Consider the following 16,742-nt stretch of genomic DNA (forward strand, 5'->3'; position numbering starts at 1 on the left):
GGCAGTCATTTCGTAGAAATTCCCTTAACTGGCATTGGTCTGATCCTTCCTCATGTTTAGACCTAAGTTATCCATTAGGGGCAGGAAACCTCTGAATTAATACTTTGTTCTTCTCATTGGCATTCTCCTAGTTGGCGTGCAATGTCAGTTTGTCCCATTCATGTTGATATTATGATCACTTGATTAATATGATGCTTTCCAGTTTTCTTCGTTGTTGTTGTTGTTTGGTTGCTAAATTGTGTCCAGTTCTTCTGTAATTCCATGGACTATAGCCTGCCAGGCTCCTCTGTCCACGGGATTTTCTAGGCAACAATACTAGAGTGGGTTCCCACTTCCTTCTCCATGTGATTTTCCTGACCCAGAGATAGAAGCTGTGTCTCCTGCATTGGCAGGCAGATAGATTCTTTACCACTGAGCCCCATGGGAAGACCAATTGTTAACCAGAATGACCTTCAAATAGCACCTTCCTAATTCCATCATGCCTACATTTATTAGTTGGCATTCTCCTGTAAGAATTTTGTCTTTTCGCCATGTTTTTGTTCATTTGTTTATTTATATCAATGTTGACTCATGGGCTTCTCTTTTATTCAGTGGGTCATGATTCATTCCTATTATTATTTATTTTCTCCTAGAATTGGCCAGCAGGAGCCCTTTCAAGATGATCCCTCTGTCTTTTTCACCTAATATATAATTCCTTGATTTGACTTCATTTGAAACATACATCCTTTGACTTCATTTGAATTGTACTTTCCCTGCCCCAGTCCTGGGGTCAGCCACTTCTTTTTTGTGGAGCATGACCTTTAGAAGTTAGGATGTGGATGTGAAGTGCGCTCACACCTAAGGTACTACTGCTCTGAAGACCCTTCAGTTGATAGAACTCACTCGGCACCTCCTCAGGTCTCCTCTGAGATATCATCTTTAAGGGCATCCTGTCCACCCTATTTAAAAATCACAACCCCCGACACCAACCCTAGCCATGGCCCATACCTCTGATGCTTTAATGTTTCATTCTCACGTGTCATCAGAAAACACCGTATTTTATATGTTTGCTTTATTATGCTCTCTACACCCTAACTTCCCCCTCCACAAAATAAAATAAAACATTGGCTCTATAAAGGTAAACACTATGCTCGTGACCAAAGCAGACGAAAACCCTTGCCCTCATTAATGAACTTGAAGATGTATACAAATTACCCAGGAAATAGTGTGGAGGCCAGGTGTGGACAGTGGCCCTAATAGCTTAGGAAAGTCACAGCCAGGCAGGGAATGTCAGGCTGGTGGCAGAGTAGGGAAGGATGGGTAAGTGAGAGCAGAGCAGCCCACTGAGCCCGTGCCAGCCAGGGCTGTGCAGTTCAGTAGGAGGATTTGGTCCTTGTCCTCATAAGGGCAACAGGAAGTCCCTGGAGAGTTTTAAATATAGGAATGATGATCTAGTGTAGCTTATATTTTTCAAAGATCCCGGTGATTACTTCATGGAAGAATAATTGTATGGGAGCAAGGTATTTTGCAGAAATATTTACATAAGATTGTCTCAGCGACCCAAGAGGAAGACTATGGCCTAGGGTGGTGGCAGCAGAGTAATAGTAGATTTAGGGAATATTCTGGAGGCTGAATCCCTAAGACCACGGGTGATGGACTAGATGTAAGGTGGAGGAAAACGTGTCAGTAATGATCCCCACGTAGAAGGTTCAAGAATAGAGAGTTGCATCTGTACCTGTCTGGCTTTAAAGCCTCTCATGGTAACAGCCTTGACATCCCCAATGGCCAGAGATGGAGGCTAATGCTTTTCAGGTGAGTATTTGGATCAAGTCTTGTTTTATAAAATCTGTCCACAGTTCCCCACCTACCAGTGAGCCATACCCCTCTAATTTAAGAAGCAAGGATGTAGGCCTTCAACACCTAAGACAGAGGCCTACCATCCCTTTGCAGGGCTCAGCAGAGAGCTGAGCAAAGGAACCCCTGAGAAAACCCAGGAACAAGCTATCACGTTCTATTCATCTCACCCAACACCCTCCGTTCTTTAGCTCCTGCAAAAATATTTCTCTTTGTAATTGTCTATAAAAGATTATTGTCTGCATTTTATTTAATTATTCCATATGAAGTAATTAGGAGAGAATAATCAGCCAGTTCGCCAATAATAGACATTTCATAAAAGAACACAAAAGACACTAATAAAGGCAGAGCCAGCCCGCATCGCTGCCATCGTTAGTTTCTCCACATCTTTAATTTTCACACATTGTTATTGTTTGCCTGAAATTAATTGCCCATTTCTTTCCCCAATCAGGTTTATTGCAAGTGGGCCACTTCTAGCTAGTTACACGATTGGTGTGTTTCTCTGACAAATGTCCCAATAGATCTTGTCAATATTGAAATATCTCTCTAGGAGTCTAGAAGGGAAAGAATCGTGAACTCCCTGTGTCTTGATAGCCTAAGGGACCTGATAAGAATGTAGCCTTACCAAGCATCCCATTCCTGCCCCCCAACTTCATTTTATACTTGCGAAATCTGAATCATTGAGAGGAGTTGGCACAGCTGTTGGTGGCAGCCCTGAGACCAGAACCTGCATCTCTTGAATGGATCTAGAATGGTGAGGCTATAACAGGATTCGTCCAACCTCCGGTGAAACTGAACTTTCTATCCTAGGTATGAACCATTTCAGAGGATGGCGTCTAGGGCTTCCCTTACCCCTGTGCACACTGTTAGGGAGGTTCTTCCTTCAACTCCTGGTCCCTAAAATATTCTTGTTGTGAATAAGACGTTTCAGTGTCACCTAACAAGATGTATTAGTCTGCTTATTTTCATCACAAGGTACTACAGAGTAGGGGGCTTAAACAAAAGACATTTTCCCACAGTTCTGGAGGCTAGAAGCCCAAGATCAGAGCACCAGCAGGTTGGGTTTCTGTGAGGTCTCGCTCCTCAGCTTGCAGACAATCACATCTCTGGGTCATCACAGGGCCTTTCTTCTATGTGAAGAAACAGAGAGAGAGACAAAGCAAGCATGTGCGTTCCACTTTTGCTGTCTGTTCCTCTTCTTCTAAGGGCACTGATCCTGTAGGATTAAGGCCCCATCCTTATGGCCTTATTGCCTTAATTACCTCCTTGAAGGCCCCTATCTCTAAATATACTCATGGGGGATTAGGGATTCAACATATGAATTTTGACTGGGGTAGGAGTGTGTGTTTAGTTGCTCAGTCATGTCTGACTCTTTACGACTCCATGAACTGTAGCGCACCAGGCTCCTCTGTCCATGGAATTTTCCAGGCAAGAATACGGGAATGATTTGCCATTTCCTTCTCCAGGAGATCTTCCCAACCCAAGGATCAAACCCATGTCTCCTACCTCTCTTGCATTGGCAGGCAAATTCTTTTACCACTGGGCCACCTGGGAAGCCCCAGGGTAGGGGGTAGGAGGACACAATTCAGTGCCTAACACAGGATAATAATTTAATCCTATCACAGAATCTTTTTTTTTAAATTAAGCTAGTAACGATAATAATTGCTTGGAAGCAACAATGGAGCTCCACAGCCAGGGCCATGGACATGTAGTGTTTCTCAAACCTTTGAAGTGGCCACCCCTGAGCTCCCTGGGCTCTTCCTTACCCCTCCTCAAGTGAGCTTCCTGGAAGGCCTGGAATGAGGTGAAAACTGTGTGTGGAGACAGGCAGAGCTAGCTGGACACTCCACCACCTTGCGCGTGGCCTCAGCCTCATTCATTCCACTCTGGGCAGGGGCTGTGCTTTGTATGTCCCCCTTTAAACCACCAGAGTCAGAATCAGATTCTGGCACAGAGTAACCCCTCAGTCAGAAATGAGTGAGTGGATGAACAAGGACACACTCTGTGTCAGTCAGATTTGACCACCAAACTCTACTTAAAATACTCAGTGACTCCCAGCACTGGGAGGGCAAAGGCCAGTGAGGCCTTCCATGGTCCACCATCCCCCAGCCTCCAGCCTCAGCACTTCGTGCTTGCACTGGCCCCTTTCTCCCTGTATCTCTGTCCACACTAAGTCTCTTGCATTCTTTCAGAATGTCTATGTCTTTGTTCATACTGTTCCTGCTGTCTGGAAGGACCCGTCTTCATCTGGCTGGCTGACTTTGCTATCAGAAATCCCTCACCTCCTTCCAGTTTGAGAGGTTCACCCATTTTCTGGGCTCCCACTGCTTTCTATTTGAACCTATATGCGTGTGCGTGTGCGTGTGCGTGTGCGTGTGCGTGTGTGTGTGTGTGTGTGTGTGAGTTGCTCAGTCATGTCTGACTCTTTGTGATCCCATGGACTATAGCCAGATATGCTCCTCTGGCCATGTGATTCTCCAGGCAAGAATACTGGAGTGGGTTGCCATTACCTTCTCCAATTGAACCCTCACTCCAGTGTTATTTATGTCCATTAACTTGTCTGTCTCTCTCCTATAGGTATGAGGTAATTCTTTTTTTCTGTGTACTCTTGCTGTCTAACAAAATGCCTGATACACCAGGCATTAATTAGTCTAATGAATTGTATTAATTCTTGCATAACGTAATAATGACTAGATTTCTAATCCATTAACCGAAAGCCAATACAGTACAGACATGCATAAGAAATGTTAATATTGGCAGTTCAGGGAATTTGGCTGATCCCTGATTTTCCTTCATTCCTTCCTTCCTCCCTTCCTCTTTTCCCTTCCTTCTTCCCAGCAGTGGGGAGGTACCTCCCTTATGGTGCTTCACACCTACTGGAATGGGAAGTCTGAAGGACAGTGCGCCTAAGGCAGTAATCCCCAAACCTGCTAGACTCTTCTAGGAAACTTACCTCCCCAGGCCACACGCCCCCATTGAGTCTTGCCTCTCACTCCCGAGACTCTTCTTATAAATGCTCAGCCTCCACGATACCTCGGCGACTGCATACAAAGCAGAGCAGTCACCCTCACTGAAGACAACAGCAACTGTTACTTGACTGGCCTCAGCTTTTAAAGCCCTGGCTTCTTTCAGCTGCTGAGAGACACAGACCCTACTCCATGGCACCACTCCCCACGGATGTCTCAGTGTGACCTACTGGCCTTTGAAAGGAGCAAATGCGAGCTCTAAGCTATGGCCCTGCGTAGAGAAACTGCCACAGAAACAAATCTTACCATTTAGTTCACATAATAAGCAATTGCAATTATGAACCTCCCCACGTTGCTTGTTTAATTATTACCTAGGTCAGGTTGAAATACATTTGGTGGAAATTGAGCTGCCTTTCTTTGAGCTGAGACACAAATGCTTTAAGTCTTCACTGTTAATATCATTGCTGGGGAAATCAAGCTGGCATATGTTTTCAGTAACCACCACTGAGATCATTTCTCTCTCTCTCTGGGGTAATTCTGAGATAGAAAAGCATTCAAAATATTCTATTTGCCATCCCCTAGAACATTCATGTCATGTAGCGCCTACAATTAATGAGTGGTACTTGTGAGGATATGAGTCATTACAGCAAAGCATTTAATTCCATTCTTCTCCAACGCACTGATTTAATCCACCCTGAGTTAAACCGGAGCTGTATCGCACCTTCCCTGAACAGAGCTCCACGAGATAGCATGGGGTGTCTGAACGACAGTAATTTCACATATGTACATAGCAGCTTCAAGGCTAGGATCTCCAAGAGTTGCTTCACCCATAGTAATTGATGGCACCTCTAAGCGTTACATTAAACATTTAATTGAACAGTTAAATGTGGATTAATGAGGCCATTAATTAATACAGTGAGGAAGTCTGCAATTCTTATCTGTGGCCCACAGAGAGGATTTCCCCGTACCATATATTTGAAATTCCATCATGAAGATTCAGACTTGTGGAACTATTTGGAGTGGGTCTGGTGGGGAGACTTACAGTAGAACTGGAAATAATATGGCTGGCAGGAAAAGGAGCCAGAATATAGAGACATGAGTTCAAATCCAGGCTCTACTACTAATAGCTGTATGACTTTGTATAAATCACTTCATGTCTCTGGAACTCAGTTTACTGATATGAAAAGTGCAGGCTGTACATTATCTCCTTAGATTTACTTAATCAATACCCTGAGTCTGTGAATTTAACCAAATATATTCTGAGTGGCCAGTTGCTCGGCTATTTACATATCTACTACTTCTGCTCATGAAATGCTTGACTCAGAGTTCAAGCCCTTCTAGTTCAAGCCCCGTACAGCTCACCAAGGGGAGGCAGAGGACTCTGGACTTGGATCCACAGTCCCATCCATGCTCCATCTGCAGCTAGAGGGGAGATTTCAGAAGTCAACAGCTACATCCAGCTCTTCCTTCCTCATTCTTAAAATATTGATAGGATGGTCTGGTTGTTATGAGGATTAAGATATTTTACCTGAGTACCAAGAAGCATGAGGTATGTGTGCGATACTGTTTTTAGTTTCATTATCATCAACCAGGGTCACTGACGGTTGGTTCTGGGAGTCATGTCAGGGCCAGTGGCTGCCCCCTCACCTCTACTCTCTTTCTCGTCCCCCTACCTTAATCATTCTTGAGTTTCTAGTTTTCTAAATATAAATCAAACTGTTATTGAGTCTTATGATACCCATAATTCTTCACTCAACAGTCAATTATTAAAACCCATGGGCAGAGGAGCCAGGTGAGCGACACGACTTAGCAACTATGGTAGTGAAAATGAAACAGAAAGAAACTCCTAAATTTACAGACGGTGGCGTTGCCTCTTCCCAAGTTACCCCAGCCACTAAGCTTCAAAGCGAGCCTTCTTTCCATCCCTTCATTTCCAGTGGAATATTTTCAGGATCCTTCTTAGATGAAAACGAAGAAATAAAAAGATCAAAGGAAGAATTGCTTATGCTTTTTCTCCCCAAATCCTCATTAGCAATATATTCTGGAGAAATTATTTAACTTTAAGTGAATAGCATAAACTTTCATGGCCATTTGGGATGGCCTTTATGTAAATCAATGAAGCACATAATCAGAAGATTAAATTATGTTCATGCAAGTGTGCGTACTAAGTTGCTTTAGTCGTGTCCGACTCTTTGAGACCCCATGGACTGTACATGTCAGGCTTCTCTGTCCATGGAATATTTCAGGCAAGAATACTGGAGTGGGTTGCCATGCTGTCCTTCAGGAGATCCTCCCAACCCAGGGATCGAACTCATGTCTCCTGTGGTTTCTGCATTGCCAGTGGTTTCTTTACCACTGAGACACCAGGGAAGCCTTAAATAATGTTCAGTAGCATTTTATTACTAAATATGCATTATTTTATTACCTCATATGACACATGGATTCTTTTTTAACCAAAATCCTTTATGTCTACTACATTGAATAATAAATATTACTAATTTATTTATTCAAAAAATATTTATCTGATACTTACTGGATGCAAGGTCCTATGCTGAAGAATATAATTACATACATAGATATATTTCTATGTATTATATATATCGTGCATTTGATCCATATTTGCTAATTCACTTACTAGCTAAAATTTATTTGCAACCTCAAAATCAATATTCATCCTGCTTTCACAGTCATCCAAGGACATGTGCAGATTGCATTGCCAGGCTCGCATGTTCCCAGTTGAGCTGGAACAAAGTGATGCTCTGTCTTCTTATTTTAGCTCTTATACAACAGTAAGTGTCCTTTATTTGTGATATGTCATGCTGTGCCATGCTAAGTCGATTCAGTCATGTCTGACTCTGCGACTCAATGAGCTGTAGCCTCCTAGGCTCCTCTGTTCATGGGACAAAGGAAGAATACTCCAGGCAAGAATGTGGAGTGGGTTACCATGCCTTCCTCCAGGGAATCTTCCAAATCCAGGGATCGAACCCACGTTTCCTACAACTCCCACATTGTAGGTGGATTTTTTCCTGGTGAGCCACCAGGGAAGCCCTTTTTGTGATATATTTAGTGCCAAATATTTTTTACATTCTGTGCTTTTCCTTGGTGATTTTGCTATTTTAAATAGTCCCCAACACAGCAGTGAAGTGCTGTCTAGTGTTTCTAAGTGCAGTACAACTGTGATGTGCCTAACAGGTAAACTACAGATTTGATAAGCTTTGTTCAGTCATGAGTGATATACTGCTATTGACCCTGAGTTCAATGTTAATGAATTAATATGTGTTATATGTTATCTTTAAATAGAAAAACACACAAAACAAGATTATGTATTGATTAGTTAACAAAAATGTGGCCAGAGACTCTCAGGAACCTAATTCTATATTGACCCTAGAAGCAATGGCTCAGTATTCACGAGGTCAGTGTTTGCAGCAGTTGTACAGAACATAACTCCCACAAATGTTGAGAATTGATTGTCTATATGTGTATGTATAATTAGGTACTGTGCATGCTAAGTCGCTTCAGTCATATCCAACTCTGCGATGCTGTGGACAGTCGCCCACCAGGCTCCTCTGTACATGGGATTCTCTAGGCAAGAATACTGGAGCAGATTGCCATACCCTCCTTGGGCATCTTCCTGACCCATGGATCAAACCCTCATCTCTAACATCCCTTGCCTTGGCATGAGGGTTCTTTAGCACTAGTGCTACCTGTTGCTGTTCAGTCACTCAGTTGCGTCCAACTCTTTGCGACCCCATGGACTCCAACACGCCAGGCTTCCCTGTGCATCACCAACTCCCAGAGCTTGCTCAAACTCACGTCCGTCAAGCTGGTAATGCCATCCAGCCATCTCCTCCTCTGTCGTCCCCTTCTTCTCCTCCCTCCAATCTTTCCCAGCATCAGAGTCTTCTCAAATGAGTCAGTTCTTCACATCAGGTGGCCAAAGTACTGGAGTTTCAGCTTCAGCATCAGTCCTTCCAATGAATATTCAGGACTGATTTCAATGATACTACCCAGTCATCTCATCCTCTGTCATCCCCTTTGCCTCCTGCCTTCAGTCTTTCTCAGCATCAGGGTCTTTTCCAATGAGTAGGCTCTTTGCATCAGGTGACCAAATATTGGAGCTTCAGTTTGAGGATCAGTCTATCCTTGAAAGTTCAGGGTTGATTTCCCTTAGGATTGACTGGTTTGATCTCCTTGAAGTCTAAAGAACTCTCAAGAGTCTTCTCTAGCATCACAATTTGAAAGTATCAGTGCTTCAGAATTCAGCCTTCTTTATGGCCCAACTCACACATCCATACATGACTACTGGCAAAACCATAGCTTTGACTGGATGTATCTTTGTTAGCAAAATGATGTCTCTGCTTTTTAATATGCTGTCTAGGTTTGTCATAGCTTTTCTTTCAAGGAGCAAGTGCCTTTTACTTTCATGGCTGCAGTCACCATCTGCAGTGATTTTGGAGCCCTAGAAAATTAAGTTTGTCATTGTTTCCATTGTTTCTCCATCTATTTGCCATGAGACGATGGAACCGGATACCATGATCTTCGTTTTTTTTTTTAATGTTAAGTTTTAAGCCAGCTTTTTCACTCTCCTCTTTTGCTTTCATCAAGAGGCTCTTTAGTTCCTCTTCACTTTCTGCCGTTAGGGTGGTGTCATCTGCGTATCTGAGGTTATTGATATTTCTCGCAGCAATCTTGATTCTAGCTTGAGCTTCATCCAGCCGAACATTTCACATGATGTACTCTGCATATAAGTTAAATAAGCAGAGTGACGATATATAGCCTTGGCCTGGAAAGCCCCTAATTAAGTACTATACACTGACTGTACAGGAATTTATTGTTGTTCAGCTAGTAAGTAATGTCTGACTCTTTGCAACCAGGAGACAGATCTATTTCTCAGGAGACAGATAATGTGGTCTGGCATTCCCATCTCTTTAAGAATTTTTCAGTTTGTTGTGATCCTGGTCCTTGGAAGGTTCAGTGGTGGATTTCTTGCCTGCCACGCAGGAGGCCTTGGTTTGATTTCTGGCTCATGCAGCCATAGCGTCCCCTTTATCGAGCTTCCCTGGTGGCTCAGACAGTAAAGAATCTGCCTGCAATGCAGGAGACCCAGGTGTGATCACAGGGTCGGGAAGATCCCCTGGAAAAGGGAATGCCTACCCACTCCAGTTTTCTTGCCTGAGAATTCCATGTATAGAAAAGCCTGGTGGACTATAGTCCATGGGGCTGCAAAAAGTCAGACACAGTCAAAGGCTTTAGCATAGTCAGTGAAGCAGAAGTAGGTGGTTTTCTGGAATTCCCTTGCTTTTTCTATGATCCAACGGATGTTGGCAATTCAGTTTCTCTGCCTTTTTCAATTCCAGATTTACATCTGAAATTTTTTAGTTCATGTACTGCTGAAGTCTAGCTTGAAGGATTTTGAGCATTACCTTGCTAGTGAGTGAAATGAGAGCAATTGTATGGGAGTTTGAGCATTCTGTGGCATTGCCTTTCTACAGAATTGGAATGAAAACTGACTTTTCCCAGTCCTGTGGCCACTGCTGAGTTTTCCCAATTTGTTGACATATTGAGTGCAGCACTTTCACAGCATCATCTTTTAGCATTTTAAACAGCTCAGTTGGAATTCCATCACCCGCACTAGCTTTGTAGTAATGCTTCCTAAGGCCCACTTGACTTCACACTCCAGGATGTCTGTCCCTAGGTGAGTGGCCACACCATTGTGGTTTTCTGGGTCCCTAAGACCTTTTTTTCAGAGAAGGCAATGGCACCCCACTCTAGTACTCTTGCCTGGAAAATCCCATGGGCGGAGGAGCCTGGAAGGCTGCAGTCAGACTTGCTAAGAATTGGACACGACTGAGCAACTTCACTTTCACTTTTTACTTTCATGCATTGGAGAAGGAAATGGCAACCCATTCCAGTGTTCTTGCCTGGAGAATCCCAGGGATGGTGGAGCCTGATGGGCTGCTGTCTATGGGGTCGCACAGAGTCAGACACGACTGAAGCGACTTAGCAGCAGCAAGACCTTTTCTGTATACTTCTGTGTATTCTTGCCACCTCTTCTTAATCTGTTCTGCTTCTCTTATGTCTTGCTGTTTCTGTCCTTTATTGTGCCCATCTTGGCATCAAATGTCCTCTTGACATCTCCAGTTTTCTTGAAGAGATCTCTAGTCTTTTCCATTCTGTTGCCTTCTTCTATTTCCTTGCACTGTTCACTTAAGAAGCCTTTCTTATCTCTCTCTGCTCTTCTCTGGAACTCTGAATTCAGATGGGTATATCTTTCCATTCTCCTTTGCCTTTCAGTTCTCTTCTTTTCTCAACTCTAAGGCCTCCTCAGACAACCACTTTGTTTTCTAGCATTTCCTTTTCTTTGGGATGGTTTTGGTCATTGCCTCCTGCACAATGCTACAGACCTCTATCCATAGTTTTCAGACACTTTGTCTACCAGATCTTTGCCTTGAGTTTATTCATCACCTCCACTGTATAATCATAAGAGATTTGATTTAGGTCATACCTGAATGGTCTAGTGGTTTTCCCTACTTTCTTCAATTTAAGCCTGAATTTTGCAATAAGGAGCTCATGAACTGAGCCACAGTCAGCTCCAGGTCTTGTTTTTGCTGAGTGTATAGAATGTCTTCATCTTTGGCTCCAAAGAATAAAATCAATATGATTTTGTTATTGACCATGCTGATGATCCATGTGTAGTTTCATCTGTTGTGCTGTTGAAAGACCAGTGTGTTCTCTTGGCAAAACTCTGTTAGCCTTTGCCCTGCTTCATTTTGTACTCTAAAGCCAAATCTGCCTGTTAACTCCAGGTATCTCTTGACTTTCTACTTTTGCATTCCAATCTCCTGTGATGAAAAAGACGTCTGTTTTTGGTGTTAGTTCTTGAAGGTCTTGGAGGTCTTCATAGAACCATTCAACTTCAGCTTCTTTGGCTTTAGTTGTTGGGGCATAAACTTGGATTACTGTGGTTTGAATGGTTTGCCTTGGAAATAAACTGAGATCATTATGTCATTTTTGAGACTGCACTCAAATACTGCATTTCACACTCTTTTGTTGACTATGTGAGGTCTACTTCATTTTTTCTAAGGGATTCTTGCCCACAGTAGTAGATATAATGGTCATCTTAATTAAATTCACCCATCCCCATCCATTTTAGTTCACTGATTCCTCAAATCAATGTTCTAAAGAAACAAGCTTTTATTTATTTTATTTTTTGTTTGGTATAGGAAAATTTATTACTATCGTGCTTTCATCATCAAAATTTATGATCTTGGTCTTTCCTTCTTGCCTTTGTATAAAGCCAAAAGAGAGACATTGGCTACTTTGACAACCTTAAAGCAAACTCCAGGAATGTCACCAACAGCATGACCTTTGCGACCAAATCCAGCAACCAGAACTTCATCATTTTCCTCAATAAAATTCAAGCAACCGGCGCTTCTCATGCCAAGAAACAAGCTTTTAAATTCAGTGTTCACTCTTGCCATCTCCTGCCTAAGCACATCTGATTTACCTTGATTCTTGGAATTAACATTCTAGGTTCCTATGCAATATTGTTCTTACAGCATTGGACTTTACTTTCACCCCCAGACACATCCACAGCTGAGCACCATTTCCGCTTTGGCCCAGCCTCTTCATTCTTTCTGGAGCTATTTCTCTGCTCTGCTCCAGTAGGGTACTGGACACTGGGGGGATTATCTTCTGGTGTCATATCTTTTTTGCCTTTTCATACTGTTCATGGGGTTCTCGAGGCAAAAATACTGGAGTGGCTTGCCATTCCTTTCCCCAGTGGACCTCATTTTGTCAGAACTCTCCACCATGACCCGTCCATCTTAGTTGGCCCTGCATAGCATGGCTGATAACTTCACTGAGTTACTCAAGCTTGTGACCCATGCAATCGTTTGTTTAGCTTTCTGTGATTGTGGTTTTCATTCTGGAAGCTGTGGGATGGTAATTCTTGTTTCTTCTGTCTGCCTTCTGATGGATGAGGATGGATCTAATGCAAGCTTCCTGATGGGCGGGACTGGCTGTGGGGGAAACTAGGTCTTGCTCTTGTGGGCAGGGCCATGCTTAGTAAATCTGTAATCCAATTGTCTGCTGATGAGTGGGGCTGTGTTCCCTTCTTGTTAGTTTATGCAGCCTGAGGCAACCCAGTCCTGTAGCCTACAGGTTCTATGGTAGGGCTAATATCATAGAATTCCTCCAAGAGGAATTAAGCCAACAGACAGTTCCCAGGACCCTTGCTGCAGTGTCCACGGCAGGCCACTGCCAACACATACCTCCTTAGGAGACCCTCAAACTCTCAAAGGCAAGTCTGGTCAGTCTCCTGTGGGGTCACTGCTCCCTTCCCTTGGGTTCTGGTGCACACAGATATTCTTTGTGCCCCCCAAAAGTCTCTGTTTCCCTCAGTCCTGTGGAAGTTCTGCGATCAAATTCTGCTGTCCTCCAAAGTCAGATTTCCACTCCACAGCACACGTTCACCCAGGATGTATTAGGTCACAGTAACAGAGATGACAAGTCTTCATCTCATGATTATGTTACAGTGCTGTGGGTGGGTGGGGAATGCAGGAAGACCACCAAAGAGATCTCAGCCTAGGATGGAGGATGAATGTCAGTAAAGGCTACCCAAAGGATAGGATGCTTTATGTGAGAAATGAGGACCAATTAGCTTGGAGACTTGGGTGGAAACACTGGTGCAAAGGTCCACAGCACTTATTTTGTGCAAGGTCCTAGAACAGGCATCACAGGTGACACAAAGATTATTGAGTTTGTATCCTGAGAGGTCAGTTTCTCAAGAAAACTTTTCTGGGGACACATCCTTCCCTTCAGACACATACACTCCCAAACAAGACTAGATCTGGACCCTCTCATAGAGCTCCTTTCCCCTTCATCACACATTATTGACTAGCATCTGGCTCCCTAAATGGAGTATGTGCCCCTGAAAGCAGGGGACAGGTATTTTTGTTACTGTTGTCATTGTTTTTCATTGTTGCATCTCCCACTGCCTTAAACCTTACGTGGCACCAACTATCGAATGACTGAATTAAAATTGCAGAGTATGGTCAAGGTCTTACATCTAGGATGGCAACTTTGCAAGGAAGTTTGGCAAGGTCACACTATAGGAAGGGCCTTTTCCCCATATGGAACAATATTTTATCATGGGGAATCACTGTATACCCATTGGTATTTTTATTCATCATGCTTTAAGCTTTTAGTTGCTTGAATATTTGACCTGAAAATGAATAAACTAGCAATAACTAGAGGTGAAAAGTGAGAAAACAAAAAAGTTTTCAGGTCCTCTAATTTATAATTCTAAATGCAAGCTTTGATACTAGGATCTTGGCCCTTGCTCTCAGCTCACCTGGGCAAGGGACTCAAGTGCCTGCTTTTATAATCTTTTTCTTCTATATTTGAGCTGAAGGTCCATCCCCAGAGGAATTTTTTCCTCTTCTCATACACCTTAAATTTCCTTGCCATGAAGACTGTTCTTTGTGAGTATAAGAAGCACATCTGAGTGGGATGGGAGTCACAGCATGAATCACAAGTGATGATCAGAGTCAGGATGGCCAGGATGGCCAACCCTGAGGTGGTAGAACAATGCTTTGAGACTTCTAAGACAGGAGTTCTTGCCCTTCTGTTTCTCATCTCTTTGGTGTAGGATTCTTAAACTCAAACATTCATGTGGTAGGGTAAGCATCTGGAGTTGGCCAAGTGGAACCATGCCAAGCCCTGTCTAAAGCGGTAGCTGCTACTGAGCTGCATGTCAGAATTTTAGGGCCAGTATTGCCAAACTTTCTTCAAAAGAAAGCAGAAATCTGGCTTTCCATCCTCAGCTTATCAAGTTGTGTTGTGTTCATTACTATCTTTCTGAAGTATCTTTTGTTGATCATTAAGCAAATGATAAAGGTAAATAGAGCAGTGTGCCCATCTGAAGGAGCTTAAGGTCCAGGGCGAGAGGCAAAACTCATGCACTGTGTGGTCACGATGCACGCTGGTTTCTACTGTCCAATGTTGTCTACAGAGAGTGTGTTAGGCAGTTTTATTAGGCAATTTGGTTGAAGAGAATCCCTACAATAGAGTAACAACAAACTCAACTGTTTATGCCCCCAGGAAAGGAAACTTTCTGCCCATAGGGCTTCTTTGCTGAGCTTGTAGAGTTGTTGAATAACTTGTAAAATTATGTTGCAATACGTTAAGAAGGTAAATGCAGGGGCTGCCTGATTTAAACCATATTCAGACAAGAGTACTCTGCTAGCATTCTTCTGCTTCCCTTCCTTTTTCTTTTTCCTCATCTGGACTCAGATGCAAGTCTCTGACTTCCAGCAAGACCTTTCCTCTCCTTGCTTGTAAAGGATCAATCATAATTTTAAGGTAATATTTTTGATCAAAATCCCAGTACTTTTACAAAACCTGACAGTTTTTTTCAATGTTGTCATTTGGCAAAGTGATCAGAGATTCACTGTTTCTGCCAATTTTGAGCTACAGTTAACTGTGGGATTTTGGAGGAGCAGTTCTGGAGCCATGTCCCCCTAACTTCTCATACTTGCTGTGTGACTTGGGCAAGATGCTTAACTTGGTCCCTAAGCCACAGTTTTCTCATCTGTGAATAAGAAAATAATAATGCCTACTTCTGTGTTTTGTGAAGATCAAATGAGATCATATATTAACTATATTGATGAAAAACCTATGTTATCCTAACAGAGTATGATTAATAAAGATTATGCCTATGTGAATCACAAGAAGGGCTCAGTTAAAGACAGGTAATATTATTATCAAATAGGGCCATGAGTACTTCCTGACTGTAGAGCTTTGTGAGAATATGAGACATTTTCAAATCACAAATGTCAGCTTTTTTAATTAAAAAATTTAATTTAAGTATAATTGCTCTACAATGTATTATTTTCTGTTGTACAAAAAAGTGAATCAGCCATATCCCCTCCCTTTTGAACCTCCCTCCCACCTCCCTCATCCCACCCCTCTAGGTCATCACAGAGCATTGAGCTGAGCTCTCTGTGAAAGGTGCCAGCTTTTTAAAAGGAGATGGTGTGTCTTAAACCAAAAAGATTTTGGTTTAAGTAATGGAATTTTAGACATTCTTTAAAATATGGGTGGAACAGATTTTTATAAATCAGTTATGTACCTGCTGAGTCTGAACTGAACCAGCCATGTGGCTACCAAATACGTCTTGGTCAGAATCCTCATGCTCAGGGTTCTGTATTAGTTTATAAGTTCCCTATCTTGTGGGTCCCCATCATCACAGACTACTGGGGAAACTTTAGTTTGACTCAGAATTGAGGCCCAGAAGCAGGTGTGTTTCTATCATCATGCTCTACAATTTTATACAACTGAGCACTTCTGTTGTTGCCCAAGCCAATGTGTAGTTTCTTCTACACTATGAAGAGCCCTGATAGGTGTGCCTAATCTGAGACTTGATCACATACTGAATTTTCCCATCAAAGCTCTTTTAATTGAGCCATTTCCACTATTAGATGGCATAAATCAAATTTTAGTCTTATTTTAAACTAGACCATGAACAGATTAGACTTTTCTGTCCTTCTAGATAGCTTCAGAGTCAATGGCTCTCACATTTCCAAGTGTTAAAGAATTGCCACTTCAAAGGGTTCAACTCTTTCCCAATTTTTATTTAGAAAACTGATAATGGTTGAAATAAGCCACAGGGGGTCAAAGAGCCAGGTGGCCAGGGAGCTTATACCCGAGATGAGAAATGCCTTGCTGCCTGCTGGTTTAATAGGCTGCCCTTATTTCTAATGGGGCTTGAGTGGAACTGAAATCGAGGCCGAGAAACCATATCAGAGCGATCTTAACATCGAATCACCTGACATTGGGTCTGTGGGGGATATTTCATCATTGTCTGCTTGACCTTTGTCCTCTTAGACTTACAGCCCATCATTTCTGAGATACAGAAACTAAAAAAGCCATTTGTTCCCC

This window comes from Budorcas taxicolor, chromosome 22 (assembly GCF_023091745.1).
Source record: "Budorcas taxicolor isolate Tak-1 chromosome 22, Takin1.1, whole genome shotgun sequence".
Taxonomy (NCBI): Eukaryota; Metazoa; Chordata; class Mammalia; order Artiodactyla; family Bovidae; genus Budorcas; species Budorcas taxicolor.